Consider the following 20,437-nt stretch of genomic DNA (forward strand, 5'->3'; position numbering starts at 1 on the left):
GATAGATATACACAGTGTGCTGTGATGTCATTCTCAATACCTTGCCATTAGACACAGCATCCTCTGTAGAAAACACAGTCGTAAACATATATGCTTTGAAGGCATTGATCAGCACCCAGCTCCAGTCCCTTACATAAGCATGTTTATGTTATGTAACATCAATACCCAGAGCACCAAATGATGTTATGCTAAGTGATGGGACCAGAGAAGTACTGCGAAGCTCAGCACTTCCCAACAGCTTCCTTCCGATGGTATCTCTTAGCGAGAAGGGGCTCACCTTGGCAGTGCGTCTCCTGCAGGTCTGTAGTTGGTTTCTCTACTCCTATTGTGCTTTTTGATGAAAGCCTGACTTGAATTCCCATTGCTTCCATATATGCGTTGATTTAAGGAAGTATATTTAAAATTCTTCATAGTTAAAATAAAAACAAACAATAACAGAAAACCCACTCGCTGATGGCTTGCTGACCTGTGTGAAGTTTTCTTGCAAGACTCCCCTGTCTGGAGGTATTCAGACACAGTGACTTACGGCTTTGAAGGAGCTTAACTGAGGTCTGAGTCATTGCAAGTCATGTAGCTTTGAGTGCTACATAGCCTAACGTATCAGCAAATGTTGGAGCAAACGATTATACTAACATTACACCACAGTGTCTTTCTCGTAGTCTCCCCCCTTACGAGACTGCATTTCGTTAGGATTTCTCGCCACAGCAGGACTTGATATAAGTAGTGTGTCAGCCACTCTCTAGGTATATAATCATGTGTCCACACCTGTGTGTGGCCTCTAATTACGGTGACTCTGTTTTATTATTTTGAAACTCTGAGGTGAGGGATGGAGTCTCTCTATACATGTGTGTGTACACAATATACACATATATATGTACATATGAGACACATATATGATATATATGAGACATACATGGAAACTATATGACATACATATATATGCACACACACATATATGTGTGTATACACACACTGAGGTCACAGGCCTCAACACTGCCTGCAGAACCCTCAGTACATTCTGTGTACATACACACAGGCTATAGGATCTTGTCCGATCGTGGCTTTCAAGCCCATTGACAATATAACATGTGGTTCAGCATAGCTTTTACAGAGTCACACAGCAGTGGTGTTCCCCAGCACAGGCCATTTCTTGAGTAACAGAAAAAGCTTCAGTAAAGGACCGCCAATGGCTTGTTTATGATAATTCAGTGGCCAGGCACTCTGGGAGGCCACGTTAAAAGGAAGCAACGTCTAAGCAAAGTATCCATTTGTAAAAGTCTTACAGAGAAAGAAAAGAAAACCCCACCACACTCAAAGGCTAAAGAGAGTTTAAATGTGCATTCTGTTTCTAGGTGAGGCCAATTTATCTTAATTTTCTACTGTTACCATCCATGTCTGATCAGCCCATGAGTGCAAGTGTTTCCATAGACAGGCGATTCTTATTTAAGAAAACTAGACTCAAGGAAGTCCATGCTTCCCCAGTGGGTACACTGGGAGATGTGTTATTCTACACTACAAATGGCTCTTTACTTTACAGGACTACTCTTGTCGTTCTATAAATATTATAGAGCACATCTGGAAGATGAAATGAGTTAAGTGCATGTATGTGGTATGTTGTGTGTGTGATGTGTGTGTGTGACAGGCACACAAGTCCACATGTCTGTGTATAAAACACACAGGGTGAAGGATGTTTCCCTCTGTTGCTCTCCACCCGATTGCCTAGAGACAGGCTCTCCCTCTGAACTTGAAGCTGTTTGAGAGCTAGGATGGACAGCTAGCAAGCTCTTGAGATTTATTTGTTCCTACCCCCGAATGCTGAGGTTACAGGCACAATCACCCATGCCTGGCATTTTATTTGGGTACTGGGGATTTGAACTCATTTCCTTGTGGTAGCAGAACACTGATTCATCTCAGTGGTGAGGAGAGTTCTCAGGTAGACAGTGATGATGACTGTCATTGCAGTTTGAATCCAAATGTCCCTCATGGGCTCATGCTTGAGTGTCAACTGTCTACCTTGTGGTGCTATTGTGAAGGTCATAGAGCCTTTGGGATGCGGGGCTTTGAAAGTTAACCCACATTTGGTTCTGAGTGTGTAAGAACAAACTGAAGCAAGATCCCGAGACCACAGACTCGACTGCCCCTGCAACAGTGCCCTCCTTGCCATGAAGTGTAAAAATTTCATTGAAACTCAGCCTAAAGGTATTTTGCCATACCGATTCAAAAAGTGGCTAATGCTAGCACAATGGGCACATCTTTATTGCTCCCAATCTACACATTCGAACGGTAAGGGTGGTATGGCTTGGTTATGTTCCGGGTATTTTACCACAACTGAGACATGTCTATTGTTACTAAAAAAAAAGAAAAAAAGAAAAAAAACCCAGAATGAAGAGAAAAGATGCTGGAGATAATTCAGGTAAACAAATCTTTTAAAATTTTATTTTATTATTTTATGTGTATGGGTGTTTTGCCTAAATGTGTGTCTTTGCGGCATGTGCGTGCCGTCCTGGCAGAATCCAAAAGAAGGTATCAGATCCCCTGGAACAAGACTCACAGACAGGTGTGAGCTGCCATAGGGGGGCTGGGAATCAAACCAGAGTCCTGTGGAAGAGCAGCTCTTAACCACCAAGCCATCTCTCCAGCCTCTTAGGTAAGCAAGTCTTGATCTTACTCTCAGGAAGATGTAAGTCACTGTGAAATTTAAATGGGACATGACTACGTCAGCATTTACTTTCAAAGGATCAGGGTGGCCTCACTATAGAGAATGGATGAAAGACAAAGAGTAGAAATAGGAAGAATAAATTAAAAAGTGCTTGAGCCCTTTCCTTTACTCTAACTATTTGGTTTGACTTCAAAACATAATTTTTAATGTACTAATTTAAGGAAAAATAACTAAAAATGTATGTTATTTATTTCTTTATAGAATTTTTTCATTTTTATTTTCTTTCATTTGCATTTTAATCAGTACATAGTGGATTTTCTGACTAATGTAATTTATGAAAATATTATTCATAAACTTTCCAACATGACTCATTTGCAGAATATTGCTCTTGCTCTGAATTGAGTAGTGGATGATAGGAATATTCCGAATAATGTCTCATTGGGTGAACAGATGATTCTAAGTTATTATTTTCTTGACACCAAAGGTCGATATTATCTTTCCTTCCATATTATTTGAGCCATTCCGATCAACTCTGGGATCAAGAAGGGTCTTCCTGGAGAAGAGGCACATTTCTCAAAGTGGGCCACGTACCCCAGGAAGAGTCTGCTCTGAAACAAAAATAAATACATGCAGCACCCCAAAGTAAGGACAGGGCCAAGACACACATAGTACCATGGCAGGGATCCCACTGCTAACCACAAGATCAGGTTGCCGTGGCAAACCAAGACCATTTTTAAAAAAAAAATTTTTTTGGCCTTATTCCAGTTTCCAGATCCATTTCACGAAGCAAAGGCCATCAACTGTACATTGGAAGAATATTTTAGAACTGTTGCACAACCTGAAAGAGGTCCGGGAAGCCAGGCTCTGCTGTGTTAAGAAGGTAGCATCCAGTTACCTTGTGCATCTGCACAGTGAACAGATGAAGGAGAGGAAGAGCACACGGGTAGCTTTGCTTGGTCCAGTCTAAAAGTGCTGTACCTACTGTTAGTTTCAAAGCAGAGCTCCCTCAAACAGCAATGCTGGGGAAAACAAAACAGAAGGACTTTGGCTGGGTCAACAGAAGCCTAAAAGCGGTTCTTGGTTTACCAGAAAAAGAAATCTTAAGACGGGTTTCTGTTTACCAAGAATCACCCATAATCTTCTCTGAAGGTCAGCTCTGGGCAAGGGCACCTAGTTCCTGTCAATGAGGAGGACAGGCTGTGTCAGTTTAAAACCCCAATCCTGCTGACATAGAAAACCTGCTTCCTTTTTCGCCATTTTGCTTTTCTCTCTACCCTCCCCCTCCCCAGCTCCTGAGATAGCTTTGGCAGTTTGATCCCAAGAAACCGTTCTTTCTACCCACAGAGCAGTCTAGTTTGGTGGTTTCACTGTGCCCTAGTCTCTCTCTCTCTCTTTCCCTCTCCCTCTCTCCCCCCTCTCTCTCCATTCTCTCTCTCTCTCTCTCTCTCTCTCTCTCTCTGTCTCTCTCTCTCTCTCTCTGTCTCTCTCTCTCTCTCTCTCTCTCTCACACACACACACACACACACACACACACGTATTCCTTCAAATACAGCCCTAGGAGCTGGGACATGTAGTCTGACAGAGGCAGGATACAAAGACAGGAAGATTTATGGGGACAAGAGAAAGGAGGGCCTTCTCCTGGAGTCTGGTTAAAGCCTCTGGACAGCTGAGAAGCAAGAATCGCAGCATAATTAATATTTGTCGTGAAGGTTGTTGGCATAGAGATGCTAATGGCATTTTTTAGACAGATTTTTATGTTAAAGTAGAAATGGGCCAGGCTTAAGATCTAAGTGTATTTGACAATGGGAAAGGCCTCACTCATTTCGCCAGACATTCTCTGGAAATCTCAAACAAGACCATTCTTTGTTTGCAGTAAAGATCTTTTATCCTCCTGCAGGAGCCCACCTCCCAACTGCTCTGTGATATTGTATATATTCCTTATCAATCCCTTGAACACACAAGTGCACAATTCTTTGTATAATGTAAAGACAATGAAGCAGGGTCTCTTTTGAGACATTTAGTTCCACACCTGAACATATCTTCTTCTTCTTCTTCTTCTTCTTCTTCTTCTTCTTCTTCTTATTATTATTATTATTATTATTATTATTATTATTATTGGTATCTCTCTTTCTCTCGATCTCCATACTTAAAAATCTGTATTTAAAATGTCCTTTAATAAATGATGATGTGCCTTTATAAAAACCCACACCCATATGCTATCCAATCTCCTGTCTCTTTTAACACTAGTACTTAAAACCCTATTAAAATATCATGAATAAATTCCAATTCCACTTATCAAAGCCAAGAATCTCTGCCCCTAACCAAACTCCTTAAAGGTTTAGGATTTCTCTGAGTGCTAGAGAATTATGTCTCTCCCCTTTGATCTATCCCCTGCCCTTTGATATACCCCTTTGATATGATTGGGTGGGGCAGGAAAGAGAAACAATCTTAAGGATCACTTAGTCATTTCGGTCCATCCTGGGATGCTGTGGTCCTTCTATATTAAAATCAAGGTCAAGATGTCATGATCTGGAGGGGAGGAGCTGATTACTGGTAGTTGTCCTTATTGAAAACATATTTTACTAATTCTTTGACACTTTGAGTTACCATGGATTTTGATAAGGATTTCATTGAATCCACACATGGCTTTTGGTAGGATGATCTTTTTATATATTAATCCAGCCAATCCACATGCATGGGAGGTCTCTCCATATCCTGATGTCTTCTTCAATTTCTTCAGTGTCTGCGAATTTTCATCATCCATGCCTTTAACTTCCTTTGTTTGATTTAGTCCAAGAGTATTTATTCTAATGATTGGGATTTTTCTTTTACCTGATTTTTTTCCCAAGTATATGTTGTTGATATGCAGGAAGGCTACTAATTTCGGCATGCTAATTTTATAAACCTACCACGTTGCTGAAAGTGTTTATCAACTCTAAGATTTTCCTGGTAGTGTCATTGGGGTCTCTGATATATAGACACAGGTCATCTGCAAATAGATAGTTTGACTTCTTCTTGTCCTGTTTGTATCCCTTTTACTCCTTGTTCTTGTCTGGTTGTTCTAGCTTGAGTTGTAAGCACTATTTCAAATAGACACACTTGTCTTTTCCTCCTCTTAGAGGGCATGCGTCCAGCTTAACCTGATGGCGCCTCTATTCACCAAGCATATAATCATGCTGAGATATTCCCTCCATCCTAGTTTCTTCAGGAGTGCTAACAGGACGCATTTTGCCAAAGGTTTTTTTCTGCATCTGTTTAATTGTTCGTGTGATTTATCCTTGATCCCATTTTGTCCTTAATTACTTTTATTGTTTTATAAACTTTGAGTCAATCCTACATCCTTGGAATGAGCCTCACTTGGCTGTGTGAATAATCTTTTTGGTGTCTTCTTGAATACAGTTTGCAAATATTTTGTTGAAAATTTTTGTGTCTATGCCTATTAGAAAGATCAGGTAAATAATTTCCCCCATGTCCCTCTCTTTTGCTGTTGTGTTTTTGTTTGTTTGATATCAGAGTAATACTGGTTCATAAAAACAGCTTCGGACTATTCCTTCCTTCTCTATTTTTTGGGATAATTTAACCAGTATTGGTGTTCTTTCTTCTTTGAAGGTCTAATAGAAGTGTGTGTGGACTGTCTCCAGCCTTGGGCTTTGCTTTATCTGAGATTTTTAAATTGCTGCTTCTAACCCATTAGTTGTTATGTGTCTGTTCAAATTATTTGCTTTCCCTAGGTTTAACTTTGGTGAATCATATACATCTAACAATTCACCCATTTCTTTTAGACTTTCCAGTTCAGAGAAATATAAAAATTTAAGAATGTTCTTATGAATCTTTGAATTTCCTCCATGTTTATCACAATGTCTTCCTTTTCTTCTGTAATTTTATTAATTAACTTTTTATTTCCCTCGTGGTTACTTTGACTAAGAGTTTGTCAAGTCTGTGTATCTTTTCAATAACCAACTGTTGTTTCATGGATTCTTTTAATTATTATTTTTTCAATTCCATTTCATTAATTTCTGCCTTGAACTCTATTTCTATCTGCCTAGCACTTTGGGATTGGTTTGTTCTTGTTTTTCCAGTGCCTTCATGTTCCTTATTAGGTTGTTCCTTTGAGGTTGCTCTGATTTTTTAATATGAGTCCTTAGAGCTGTAATTGTCACTCTTAGGACTGCCTTCATTGCGTCTCATAGATCTAAAGATTACATTTTCTTTTAATTATATGAATTAAAATTTCCTCCTTCCTGACTTCTTCAATGAGCCAAGTATTATTCAAAAGTATGCTGTTTAATCTTCATGAATTTGTGGATTTTCTGTGGTTTCTCTTGCTGTTGATTTCTAATTTATCCCATTGTGATCAGTTCAAATTTTGGTGTGTCGGTGGAATGCTCTGTAGATTTCTGATAGGTCCATTTGATCTATGTAGTAATTCTAGTGTTTATTTACTGTTTTTGTACAATCTGTCAAATGTTGAGAGTGGGGTATTGAGTTATCCAATATTACAGTGTTGGAGTAAATCTGTGATTTTAAATTTAGTAACACTTGTTTTATAAAATTGGATGGATCTATATTTACTGGAGTGATGCTGGGTGTAGATGTGGAGACAATGGATAGAGAGAAGAGAAGAGAAGAGAAGAGAAGAGAAGAGGAGAGGAGAGGAGAGGAGAGGAGAGGAGAGGAGAGGAGAGAGGAGAGGAGACCAGAATCACAGGCAGATGAAGAACAGCTGTACTGTGAAGAAGCACTGGGCGAAGAACTAAGAAAATGGATCACTGGCCTGAATGCTGTTTTCATCTTCTTGGAGGATCCTCTGTCTTGTCTTGTTGGTTCTGGTCTGTAGAAGGACGGGTCAGGTCCTCCTCTTGAGGCTCTCAGCTCCCTCTGTGTGTGGAGCTTTTGACTGTTCTGTGGACGGTGACAGTCACATCTTTTGAGAGCGGCTGGTGGCTGGGACACTAGTGCTAGTATTGGTCAGAGCTCATGCTTCTTCTTGCAGCTTTCTCTTTCCCTTTTCTTTGGGCACTGCTGGTGACCCTGGCAACAGCCACTGGCACCTCTCCTTCGAAATCCCCCCGGCACCACTTGTATGGATTTCCTGGTCCATCTTTTACCCCAGTTGCCTGCAGTAAAACAGTGTTGATTGCCATCCTAGAAGCAACTCTACTCTGCTAGAGTTTTTAGGCCCCATTGTAGAAGTTTTTTTAGGGTATTAATCATGTTGATTTGGGGACTGTTGAAGCAGCTGATTTTCTCTTTGTTTTCCAAACTATAACCATCCTCTCACTCTGGTGCAACACTGAGCCCTCCATGAAAATTGTGTTTTATTTACTCATTACACATGGTGGCTTACAACCGTCGGTAACTCCAATTCCAGGGGATAGAATATCATGTTCTGACTTCTGTGGGAATGAGCCATGCATGTGATGCATAGATATACATGTAGACAACACACACACACTAAATAAATCTAAAAGATTTTTAAAAGCATTTTTAGGATTGTATTGGCAAAAATGTCATAAAATAATATAAGTATGCTTATAAGTGCATGTACAACCTGTACACACAGATTATATATGACTATAGATATTTCTAAATTTAGCTCTATATAGTAGGATTCTAGACCTGTGTTTATAATTGGAAGGAGGAAGAGCTCTGTAAGTTCAAGGCCAGGCTGCTCAGCATATCGAGTTCTGGGCTGGTCAGGGCTACATAGTAAGACCCTGTCCAACGTAAAAAAAAGGGAGAAAATATTGTCAACAATAAAACATACACAGAGAGAACAAAAGTAGGAGGGAAAAAATGAGGGAAGGGAAGAAATGGAGGAAAGGAGGGAGGGAGGAGAAAGAGGGAAAGAGAAAGCACATTGGAAATCAGAAAGAAATTATAATGGGATAATAAATGATCACAGCCTTTATTATTGTCCACTTCTGAGCCTATTTGTTTCTTTAAAGAAAAAGTCTGAGACAGCCCACTAAGCCACACACTTCACTGTGCATTTTATCATATCTGACACAACTAAAATTCTGTGTTTGAGAAAACCCATGCTAAGTGTTATTTATTTAAAGGCAATGTTTTCTAATTGATAAAAAGGGCAAGCCAGGCAAAGAAATGACACCATCCATCATATGTTCTAACAAATATTTGTAGGGCACATAGCAAATGCCAGGCATTGTCCTGTGCTTTTGAAATAGAGCAGCAAGCAAACATGTCTCTTCCTTCTTGGAGCTGATGCTCTAGACAAAAGGAGAGACGCCAGATGAGTGGGAATACACAGTGGACACTTCAAACGGTGGCATGAAGAAAAGGGAAGCAGGCTGAAAAACAAGGACGAGAGGCCTGCCTTGCACCATGCTGAAGCTCTGCTTTTTAAACTTTTGCAGAGAAGTGACTGAAATAAAACATTCTTGGCTCCCCTGGGTCCTTGTGACCCCTTAACTCTTAACAAGAATTACCCCCAATTGGAGACCGACAAACTCAAAGTAAGTTTCCAGTTATGGGAGCCTATGTGACATCTGCATTCGAATTTTAGTAGCTAGGAGGGAATTGAACAGGAAGGATAGAACTAATCAAACAGGGCATTTGTGTGCGCTTCTGAACTGGCTTTTGGGTTACTTTTTAGTGATTTAAGCCCCTTTTAGTTATATGGGTACCAGCCTACTACCCAGTACAGGGAGCCCAACCCCAAAGTGCATATCAGAATTCCTTGAGGAAAACATTCCAAGCGAGTCTGCTGAACTCGGAGTGAATACCCTTGGGAGCTCTGAGATGATGCTCGGATTGCCACCACAGTAGTTGATTCTGACATTTGAGACCTTCTGATTGCATAGCTGTATATTCACTGTGCTATTATTAAAAATGATACCTTTGTAAGTAATTCTTCTAGATTTGACCAAAAAGATTGTCCCAGAATGAATTATATCATTACGTAGTACTTTAAGCACAACATGCAAAATGGAAAACCTAAAACAAATGCATATAAGTGAAGCACTCTGGCTGAGGTTAAACAGCAATGGTGGGGAAACTTAAAACTTATTGGCCAGCCTCCCCTTGGCACAAAGCCCTGCCCTGCTTTTTTTTTCCCTAGGAGCCCCTGGGGCACCTCTCTGGGTTCCTCAGTATATGCTTTGAAAATCCTTGACTAAGGGCTGACTTTTGATTTATAATACCCTGGAGTCCTTGTAATTTCATTTTGTGTTGGTTTATGATTTGATTTTGATTTTCTTAAAATCTTCCTTGGACAGAAGAAATGATAAATCGTGGATGGTATGGATTATCTTGAATGCACAGAAGGAAGGCATATAATTAAAAGTGATCTAGTCAATGCAGTAGTCAGAAAGCCGGAACTAGGCACCCCGAGGACTGTATGTGTCCATAATCCCCCCTTTGCTAGCTATGTCAAGGTGTACTAAGTCCACATGAGAAAGATACAAATGGCAATGCCTATTAAGCCAATTAAAAATATAAAAGTTCCTTAATTCTGGTCAGGCACCAGGAATGGGCTCATGACCCAAAGTCTCTTGGCGCCAAAGCTCAGAGATACAGCAGCGTTTTCAAAAGCAAAACCTACAATTACATCAATGAGAGATGAGGGTCAGAGTCAGTTCGGGCCGAACACAGTTGTCTGAGACACAGCATGACAGTTAACTGGGACTCATACCGTCTGCAGTTAAGGTTACATAAACATTAATTATTTTGGTTAAAACATCTGGACCACTGTCAGGGTTGTGGAAATCTTAAAGGCATTGCCAAGGCAGATGTGACTTGATGGGATGGGGTCGAAGGCTGAGAAGGGTCTAAGCAATCACAAAATAGAGTCAGGCCAAAGCAACATGACCTCAGTCACTTCAAAAGAAGGGAGACAGCCTAGGAAGGTGGCAGAGTTAGTGGCTACTCATTTGGCTCTGGGATTTTTTTTTTCGATTCACCCAGAACCTTGCTTTTGCTGCCATATGTAGGAAAGGTTTCTGTGCCCCATTAACTGAACTAAGTAACACATTGGTTTCCAAGTCTGGAATTCTTGATGGGAGCAAAAGATGGTCTTCGGGGAACTGATGAGAACAGCTTCTGGGTTTTTGTTGTTGTTATTTCTTTGTTTTGTTTGGGGTTTCTCTGTGTAACGGCCCTGGCTAACCCGGCACTCCCTCTGTAGACCAGGCTGCCCTCGAACTCACAGAGACCCACTAACCTCTGCTTCCTAAGTACTGAAATTAAAGGCGTGTGCTACCGCTGTCTGACTCAGCTGCTGTTTTTTACTTAGAGCACACACTTCCATGAAGAACCTAATGGAACAGATAGGATAGCTAAGATACAAAACCATCATCGGGTCGTTAGGAGAAGCATCTAAAGAGACTCTTGAAAATGCCAGGAGAAAGGAAACGCCTCTCACGGAGGCGACTTCTAAACAGAGCTACGTGAGCTTTCCAGCATAGCCACGCTGAGTTGGAATTTCAGTCAATAAATGTCAACTCTCAGATTACAGGAAAACGGCTCTTCATTCAACAGTGAGCCATCACTGCCAGGATAGCGGCTGCGCGATGGAATAGGAGATCTCCAGAAGACTACTGCAATGGACTCGTTTTTAGTTTAGAGATCCTTTATATAGCTTAAAGCACACTGCTTTAAGAACTCGATACCCCTCCATGATAAAGGTCTACGATAAAGGCTTCCAAGCTGAGATGTACAAAATTCTCTTAAAGTACATGGTCTTATTCTAGGACGTCATTAAAAAAAAAATCTGGCACGGTCATTCTTTAGGCTGGCAGAAAGAAGCGATCAGCTGGCCTCACATTTTCCACCATAGGAAAACTTTGTAGATGTACTGAGTTACTTGGGCAGGGAGGGACTCCTATGCGGAGAGAAGCTTTGTGCATTTTAAGACAAGGATGTCCTTTATCTTCGAAGCTGCCAGCGTTTCACGGTCACAGTGGTCTAGGTTGCTGTAACCTGCTGTGTTAGGTAGCTTTTAAAGCCCCCTTGCATTTGCAGGCTTAGAAAGCATACAGCGAGCATTAACAAGTCCTCCCAGTCAATTTTTAGTTCATTCCTGGCATCCATCAACTGTTTTGCTCTCTGCGGCGAAGGTTTCTTCCAGATAAAACCTGACTTTGGCTCTGGATTCTATTTTCCCAATGGCTATTAATCAATTTTGCAAGCTGCCTAAAGTCCATTTTGGAGATACGCCGTTATAAATAAGTACAAACAATCACTGCTTCATCCAGGAAGTGCAGAAGTACAGGCAAGATGGACGTGCAGAAAAGCATGCCCAGGCCATAGGAGTGCAGAGGGCCACAGACTGATTCCTCTCTGTGTCCACGTGAGTCATGCTGTCTGTATATCATCCTGTTCTGGGGCCTCCAAAGGGTCATAGACAGCATGTGATCCTACGGCGTTACTATCAAAACAAACACGCCTCTCGAGATGCAAGCTGTAACTTGAGATAATTTAAGTATAGATATAGAATGTTTTCTTAAAGGGCCTCTACATCTACTCCAGTTAGTAAGACTCATGGGGGAAGTAAAATGAACTAGTGTTTTTACACACAGTCCTCAACTGGTTTCCTCCCATTTGGAGTTGGAATAAATTAGATTGTTGAGTTAGTGTATGGACACATAGGTTGAGGAAATGTTTGCACTCTGCACTGCTTGCTACATTTTCTATGCTTAAAATTATGTATTAAAAGCATAAATGAAGAGCCGGGTGGTGGTAGCACACACCTCTAATCCCAGCTCGTGGGAAGCAGGGGCAGGCAGAGCTCTCTGAGTAGACCAGCCTGATCTACAGAGCTGGTTCTGGGACAGCCAAGGCTACACAAAGAAACCCCGTCTCAAAGACAAATGCAAACAATAACGTATACATTGCCTTCCATGTGTGTGTCCAGGAAAAGCTGAGTGCTGGTTTGAGACCGAGGAAACATCAGGAAGTACAGAATGATTGATGGGCCCAAGGGAGGAAGCTCAGGGCAACATGTTAAGTGTAGCACAGCCATCAAACCATCCACGAGTACCTCCTCTCTCTCAGCCCTCTCTGGAGTGGAGGGGACTGGAGGTTTTGGGTCTCAATTATTCATGGAAAGCTAAACTCGCCAGGACACCTGCAGCCAACGAGGGCTGCCAACGAGGACTGCCAACACACCGGTTTCCTCTTGAATGATGAGGACCGAGGTGGATTTCTTTGTGTTTGGGATGTGTGGGAGGAGGACAGAAAGGGAAGAGCGATACACAGAAAAAGATAGTTCAAAAAGATAGTCTGGTACTCGTGACAAATAAAAACAGGAGGCAAAACTTCTTTCAGCCACAACTAGTGTGGCCTGTGGCTCTGTCCCACATGCTACATAATTACTGAAATGTTTTACGTTCTCGAATCTGTGGAACACAGATATTTTATCCACGAGTGAAGATTTTAATCTGAAAATGATCGCTATAATGTTGCCTATATATTCTAACTATGCCCATTAGTCAAAAACTTAACACTGTCACAGGCGTACGCTAGGAAGTCATTAAACCACAGGTACTTGAGGCTGTGTGCTTCAAAAGAGCCAGGGATGGAGCTCACTAAAAGGACAATTTCCTAGTGAGTGCAAGGCCCTGTGTTTGACCCCCAATACTGCAAAAACAAGCAAACAAACAGAAAACTATTTCCAAAAACATGAGATTTAAAAGCCTTACACTTATTGTTAGCATGTGCAAACAACAAGAGAAACAAAACAATGTTTTCATTTAAGAAAAGGGGGAACAAGCCGTGTTTCTGTGGGACCATGAGACCTACAGGTTTATCTGAAAAGTTTGAATACTACAGCTTATAGCGTTGTGTGGAGGCAGCTGTGTTCCTCATAACCCAGGCCTGGGGCCCTCCTACAGCAGCCACAAGATGAGCAAGTACAAGCAAAGCAATTTGGAAGTCACCAGGGTCCTGTATATGCTCAGGCATCTTCTTTTATAATTTTAGGGCGTAAGGAAATCTCTTTAATGCTCTGTGGTTCTTTGCACTCTTATATGGAAAAGCATACTGGCAGAGGAAATTCAAAATAATGAACTGGATTTAGGGCTAATTTTCCTAAAGGATCTTTCTCAATTAGAGTTATCCAAAAGGGACTCAAACAATGGGCCCATTCTAGAGACAGGTGCTCAAGCTGGAAAGTGAGTCCATCTCAGTAAGGAGATAAGCCATCGTATCATTTGTTCAACAACCCTAGACATATTTGTGGTTTCACAGTTTCTTCAACCACAAATACATACACTGAGGATGGGACTGTGTTCCTTCTTCCTAAGGGAAATGATATGGTTTGCTGTGAAGAGAGAGGCTCCTGAGATAAGAGAAACAGAGCTGATAGCTCTGCCCTCCCGTCCTCGGACATCGGAACTGCTTCCCACAAAGTGAAGAAGCAGGTTGACTGATACTCTGACACCAGCTACACTTGTGACTTAGGAGACCATTGTTTGCTTACTAAAGGACTGCCACACTCCCCTTTACTGTATTTAAAACACGATATTAAGCTCAAGATAAACCTGAGGACACAGCCCACAGGAGACTGTGTCGTCTTCACCAACAGTCACACTTTTAACAGCGAGCCCTTTCAACCGTGAGCCACATGTCCGTTGTGTTCAGGGCCAAAGAGAAGGCTCATCGATTTTAAGAGAAACTAAGCACAGTTCTCAAATCAAAAAACCTTATCATACTTCATTTTCAAAGAAATAGAAATATCTCAAGCAATTATACAATGACAGCCTCTTACGATTAATAAAATTATCTTTGTCAAAAGTTTTATGGGCAATCTTAAGTTTTTAATATTTGCTTAGTATTTATTAGTGTAGGAGGATAGATTTTTTTCCTATCCTCCTACAAAATCTTTTTTTAATTCTTTGTTCATTGTTAAATACCTTCAAAATTATTGTAATCAGCAAATATCTAGATTATACCATCCCCAAAGACGATATGAACTAACTACTTTTGTTATATAAACTCAGGTTTGTCTGGGCCTGGTGGAGTGGGCTTATAATCCTAGGTTATGGGGAACTTGAAGCAGGAGTTTAAATTCAAGGCCTCCCCAGGTAACTTAATGAGATATTATCTTAAAATAAAAGGTCGGGACTGGGAAATAGCTCATGCCTTATAGCATGAGATCCTAGGTTTGGATCCCTAGCACCCAACATAAAAATCTTGGTAGAGCAGGACACTCCAGAGAGGTGGAGGCAGGTGGATCCATGTGTCCTACTGGCCAGCTAGTCTTAGCTGAGTAGATGAACACCAGAATTAATGGAAGATTCTTTCTCAAAAAGTGAAGTGATGAAGAATTGAGAAACTCACCATGCATCCATCTCTGACCTCAGCATGCACACAAACTAGCACATATATATGAACACACACACACGCACAGAGAGTAAAAAGTGGCTAAGATACAGGATACAAATGCTAAGATATAGCATTTGCCTAGCAGAAATGAAGCTATAGGGTCAATCCTTAGTATCAAAGAAAAATAAAGCATAGTCTATGTGTGACCTAAAACTGCACTTATCTTTATGGCTGCACATCCTCTCTGGGGATCTAGTGTCTACTTCAGTGATGGCACTCACCAAACTGAGATGCATTACTAGTGTATGCTCGAATAGGTCCATCTGTCACGGACATGCCAGAAACTTCAGACAGAATAAGCCAGCTCTGCAATCTTGCACAGCGAACCAATGCGGTGGTATAGAAGAGAAGTCACTGAAAACCAATGTTGCATCAAATTTAGACTTCCAGGGAGAGTATGTTGAGGAGGCAGGGGGGAAATGCAGTGAAAAAAGTCAAGGAGAATTGTAAATTAAATGCATTGACAATTACCCTAGCAGTGGGCTGGGAAGAACCTTAGTTTTAGGATTCTCTAAGGTTAACTATGCCTGAAGGTGGGTATGTACAGACCTCTGAGTGTGCATGAGAGGATCCCCTGGAGAATTTCCATGAGCATTATAAATATTTAAATACAGGTTGACCATGGTGCCCTCCATATATGAGGATACTCTGAAGAAACAGACCCAAGGGGACATGTAGAGACATCTAATAAAACGTATTATGGGAGTTGGCTTCAGCATTTTGTAGGCTAGAGTCCCATGGTCGGGCTGGAAGAATGGCTCAGTGGTTAAGAACACTCATTGGCTGCTCTTCCAGATGTCTGAGTTCAATTCCTGGCAACCTCATGGTGGCTCACAACCATCTGTAGAGGGATCTGATGCCCTCTTCTGCTCTAAAGGTGTCCATGCTGACAGAACATTAATATATACATAAAATTTTTTAAAAAAAGAGTCCCTTGGTCTGCCATGTGCAAGCCGAGAATCAGGAAAACTGGAGTAGCAGCTGAACTTCCATCCAAGTCTGATGGCTGGGGAGATGGGGGGGTGATGATGATGTGAGCACAGTCTAAGACCAAGACTTCAAGGGATGGGCTGGAAAGATCTGATGTTGAAGGGCAGGAGAAGATGCTACCTCAGCTGCCGGGGAAAGAATTCTCTTTCGCCCTCCTATTTGTTCTGTTGGGATCCTACTGGGGGATGCCCACTGGTGAAAGTAAATCTTCCCTACTCAGTTTGCTGAGTGAAATGCTTGTCTTTCTCAGCAATACCAACCCAGAAACACTTCAGTTTTTTTATTTGAATTATTTTGTTTAAGATGAGGTCTTGCTGTATCCCAGGTTGGCCTTGAACTCTGGGTACCATATCTGGCTTTCATAATTAACATTTCATGAGCTACCTTGGTATTTCCTAACCCAGTTGAATTGACAGTAAAATACTAAGTGTCACACCCTCCCTTAAGCTGTGTCCAAGCTCACATGGCCTGCTAGACTTAAAGAACTCAGGGAAGCAAGTGGGCTCTGCCACATGCATGCCTGCCCTCTTGCTCTTCCAGGCAATTTGGTTATAATCTTATGCGACCCAGTTAATAGCTTGTGAAGTACATATTCTAGCCCTAAGCAAATGTACTAGACTTCTATAAAACAAAAATAATCAGGGTTAACTCAAAACCTGAACGAACGCCTGTTTGATGACAAAACCACATAAGCCTAGGAAAGTAAGAGGGCAAAGTCAAATTGGACATTTCTGCCCCAAATAGATCTTCTAAGACCATATTGTGCAGTTAATCTGATAACGATTTCAAACTCTGAGAAATTATAAGGATGCTGAACAGTAAAGATTGCCAGACTTCTGAAATAAGGACGTATGTACAATTTCAGAAACAATAAACCTCCCCCGAGCACCTTTTGTCTTGAAAATTTGCTTGATAAGGTGACACATTTAGGTCAGAAAAATGTAAAAAGTCACTTCCAGAAGCACAAAGATGTGTTTTGTAATTTATTTCAGGAAAGCTTATTCATACAACATTTAATCTGGTCCTTTAAAACCTTCCGGAAGAGTTAAGGGACTTCTGGACAAATGAGTTGAGTAGCCCGTGTGTGAACCCCCATTTAAACAGCATTCCCACCTTAGTGGTCCCAGAACAGAGTTTCCTTACTGATGCACTTATCAAAGATGCTTGATGAGATCCAACTTGGAAGCTTGGGGTAAACGTAAATGATGCACAAATAAAATGCTGCTTTTTCTTTCGAGGATGTGGTAAAATACTATAGCTGTGTTTCATCCTAAAGTTCTGGGCACCCTGGCCTAATCATCTTGACACCCTAGTGGGTGTGCTTCAGCATTCTGAAAGCGTTAACACTCAAATACTTGCAAAAATGTTTCTCCACCCTAAGCCACGACTCCTTCTGAAGATACTTCTTTCAAGGTATTTAGCTATCCAGACACTAAAGTTGGCTGACTCACTTTTTAGGGGGACTTTTATGTAGCATTTATGTTCCTAATCTACATTCAGAATAACAATAGTGCTGAATTATACATGGCTTGTTATACTTAGGTTTATGTCTATGTTGGAGGTACCGAGCCACGATGACTAATCACAAGGACCAAGTGAGTTAGTTCTCCCTCATAAACTATCCATAAAACAGCAGATTCAGGAAATCTTGGTTCTTTCTCATTGTAAAGGCTGCAGGGAAATCCTATCACCATGGGAACAGCATGGGGCTGGGTCAGCAACCTTTGTAACTAACCTTCCATCGGGTTTATTTTATGTGTATGAGTGCTGTATATTTATGTAGGTGCCCCATGTGAATGTCTGGTGCAAGTGCTGCTAGAGGAGGGGGCTGCATCTCTGGAACTGGAGTTATAGAGGTTTAGAAATAGCCACTTGGGTTCTGGGGACAAAGTCCTGAAACAGCAAGTGCTCTCAACTATTGAGCCATCACTACAGACCCCTGCTCAGCCTTTTGACTTTACACAAAACACCTCAGGGCAGCTTACCTTAAACTTCCCTCTTCTGGTATTTCTGAGGAATTTCACATTCTAACCATAGACTTTTGAAAGTTAATGTACAAGTTGGAGTACTATACAAAAATCTTTCCATGTCACTTGGTATTTCTCTGTGTCTGGCAGTCCTCATGCATCACTGATGTCATGAAAAAATGCCTTTAAAAAGTATCGGTTGAGACAGAATTTCTTTGTGGAGAGCAGGCCATCCTTGACCCCACGATCCTCTTGGCTCAGGTTGCTGAGTGCTGGGATTCCAGGTGTGTTCTAGGCTAGCTTCATGGCTCTAGCCAAGTCTCACCAGAAAACCATGAGGACTCAATGCCTTAATTCACACAAGCCAATTCCATTTGCAGAGTTTCTTTCCACGGATAACTATACTAGAACATGGTTTTTCTCTAGGCAGATATTTCAGGCTGGTTTTAATTATTCCGGCTTTTAATAGCTCGCTAAATCTGCTCTTGATTCCCGTCTACCTCAAGCTGCTAACAATTGCAAATCAAGTGGTAAATGACATCAATGGCGACAGAGGTCGGAATTCGTGGTTTCAGGACATGATTTCCTTTCCGGAGAGAGTAGAGGTTCACGTGGTGACATGATACAGGCCCTAAGGTTTTGTGAATGATACATGCTTAACGCTGCATGCATTTACAGGCTTTGGAGGCTTACCATGCACAATCTCAGCTCACGTCTTCTTGCCTAATTTACAGCTTTGGTGACCTGGGTCTGAGTCACCTAGAGAGGACGGATAGTAGCCATAGCAGCATAGAAGTTACCATAAAGATTAAATGAATTAAATTCTCTAAATAAAGGACTAGGGTAATGCCTACTACACTTAAGAACTTGAAACATGAAATGTTATTGAAAGCTGGTCCTGCATCAAAACATAATTTAATCCAAAAAAAAAAAGAAAAAAAAGAAAAACCAAAAGCCGGGCAGTGGTGGCGCACGCCTTTAATCCCAGCACTCGGGAGGCAGAGGCAGGCGGATCTCTGTGAGTTCGAGGCCAGCCTGGTCTACAAGAGCTAGTTCCAGGACAGGAACCAAAAAGCTATGGAGAAACCCTATCTCGAAAAATTCAAAAAAAAAAAAAAAAGAAAAAAAACATAATTTAAAAAGTCATAGATCTATCCTAAGTTGTTATTATACCCCTAAAACACAACCTCAGAGAAATTAAAAGATTTTCTCAGTTCCTACGTCAACTAACTTATGGTGCTGGTGGTTAAAATAACTACTGTAAAATTCAAGGTATTTCCTCTGTTCAAGCTTGGATACACACACACACACACACACACACACACACGCATATTTACATCTCAGAAGAGTCAAGCATGACCTTATAGAAGAGGCAAGACTGAGTCATATGTGGTCTTTGCTTCAGTTTTCTGAAAATTAAGATTTGAAGATCCCTTTCAGAAAGCAAAGCAAACAGGTAATGGGTTGTGCTTTAAGTTTGGAAGAGCCAGTTTATGAGATGCACGGAAATCTACACTATCCATGTGTAGAATGTGCAGCATCAAGTTGTTTTCTACAGCTCTCAAGTACTGCCCATGGGAACAGACGTAAATACCTGTCCAGTCTGTAGGCTTCTTCCCTTCCAGATACATTCTTACGGAAAGCCCTAGAAAAGCAAGGCTGTTTTTTTTTTCTTTTCTTTTTTAGAATAACTTTTGCGACAGGAAGTGCTTAGGTCTAGAAATAAAGACACTTGCATGGAGGGGGCCAAGCAAGTGTCAACAACATAGCAAGCGTTGCTTTCCTGGTGCTTTAATAAGTAGGACAGCTCGGGCCCCATATCTAATCTCTTACATAAGACTTATGCAAGCGACGTGAGCCAGTTCTTTCCTGACACAATGCCAGAGCTAAGTCAGACATCTAAAGGCCGTTGCTTCCTAATATTCCTGGTAAATGTGACGCAGACTCATTTACTCAGTTCTCTTAGGTTATTTTTAAATTACTTGGATGAACACATATACTCACATTTATAAGCACCCCGGCCAACACAATGAAAGATCACATTGTGTGTGTTCAAGGGTGCTTAGCCAAGGCATGCGAAGGCCAGAGCAGAGAAAGGTTTGGCATAATTGATAATACCACTTTAATCCTTCCTAGAAACACACATTCGCTGGATACAGTCTGAAGACAAGCTGTTCTCCCCCGGGGCCTTTTGCAGGAAGGACATCGTGCTGCTGCAGAGAGCTGTTCATCAGCCTTATTCACCAATGCTGGAACTTGATTTTTTTTCATCTGAAGCAAAAAAAACAAGGTAGCTGAGAGGTTAGGTACTCTGCTCAAGAAGAAAGAGGAAGTGTGCCCGCAGACGGATGAGGGACCAGGGAACTTGAACTCCTTTGGCCCCTAAGAGTGTCAATAAAAAACTCTAAAGATACAATTCAAGAAAATTTCTAAGCCTTCATTCCAGGGCCCCCTCTGGAATCACCTGCCTAGATTT

Source organism: Microtus pennsylvanicus, chromosome 9 (assembly GCF_037038515.1).
Source record: "Microtus pennsylvanicus isolate mMicPen1 chromosome 9, mMicPen1.hap1, whole genome shotgun sequence".
Taxonomy (NCBI): Eukaryota; Metazoa; Chordata; class Mammalia; order Rodentia; family Cricetidae; genus Microtus; species Microtus pennsylvanicus.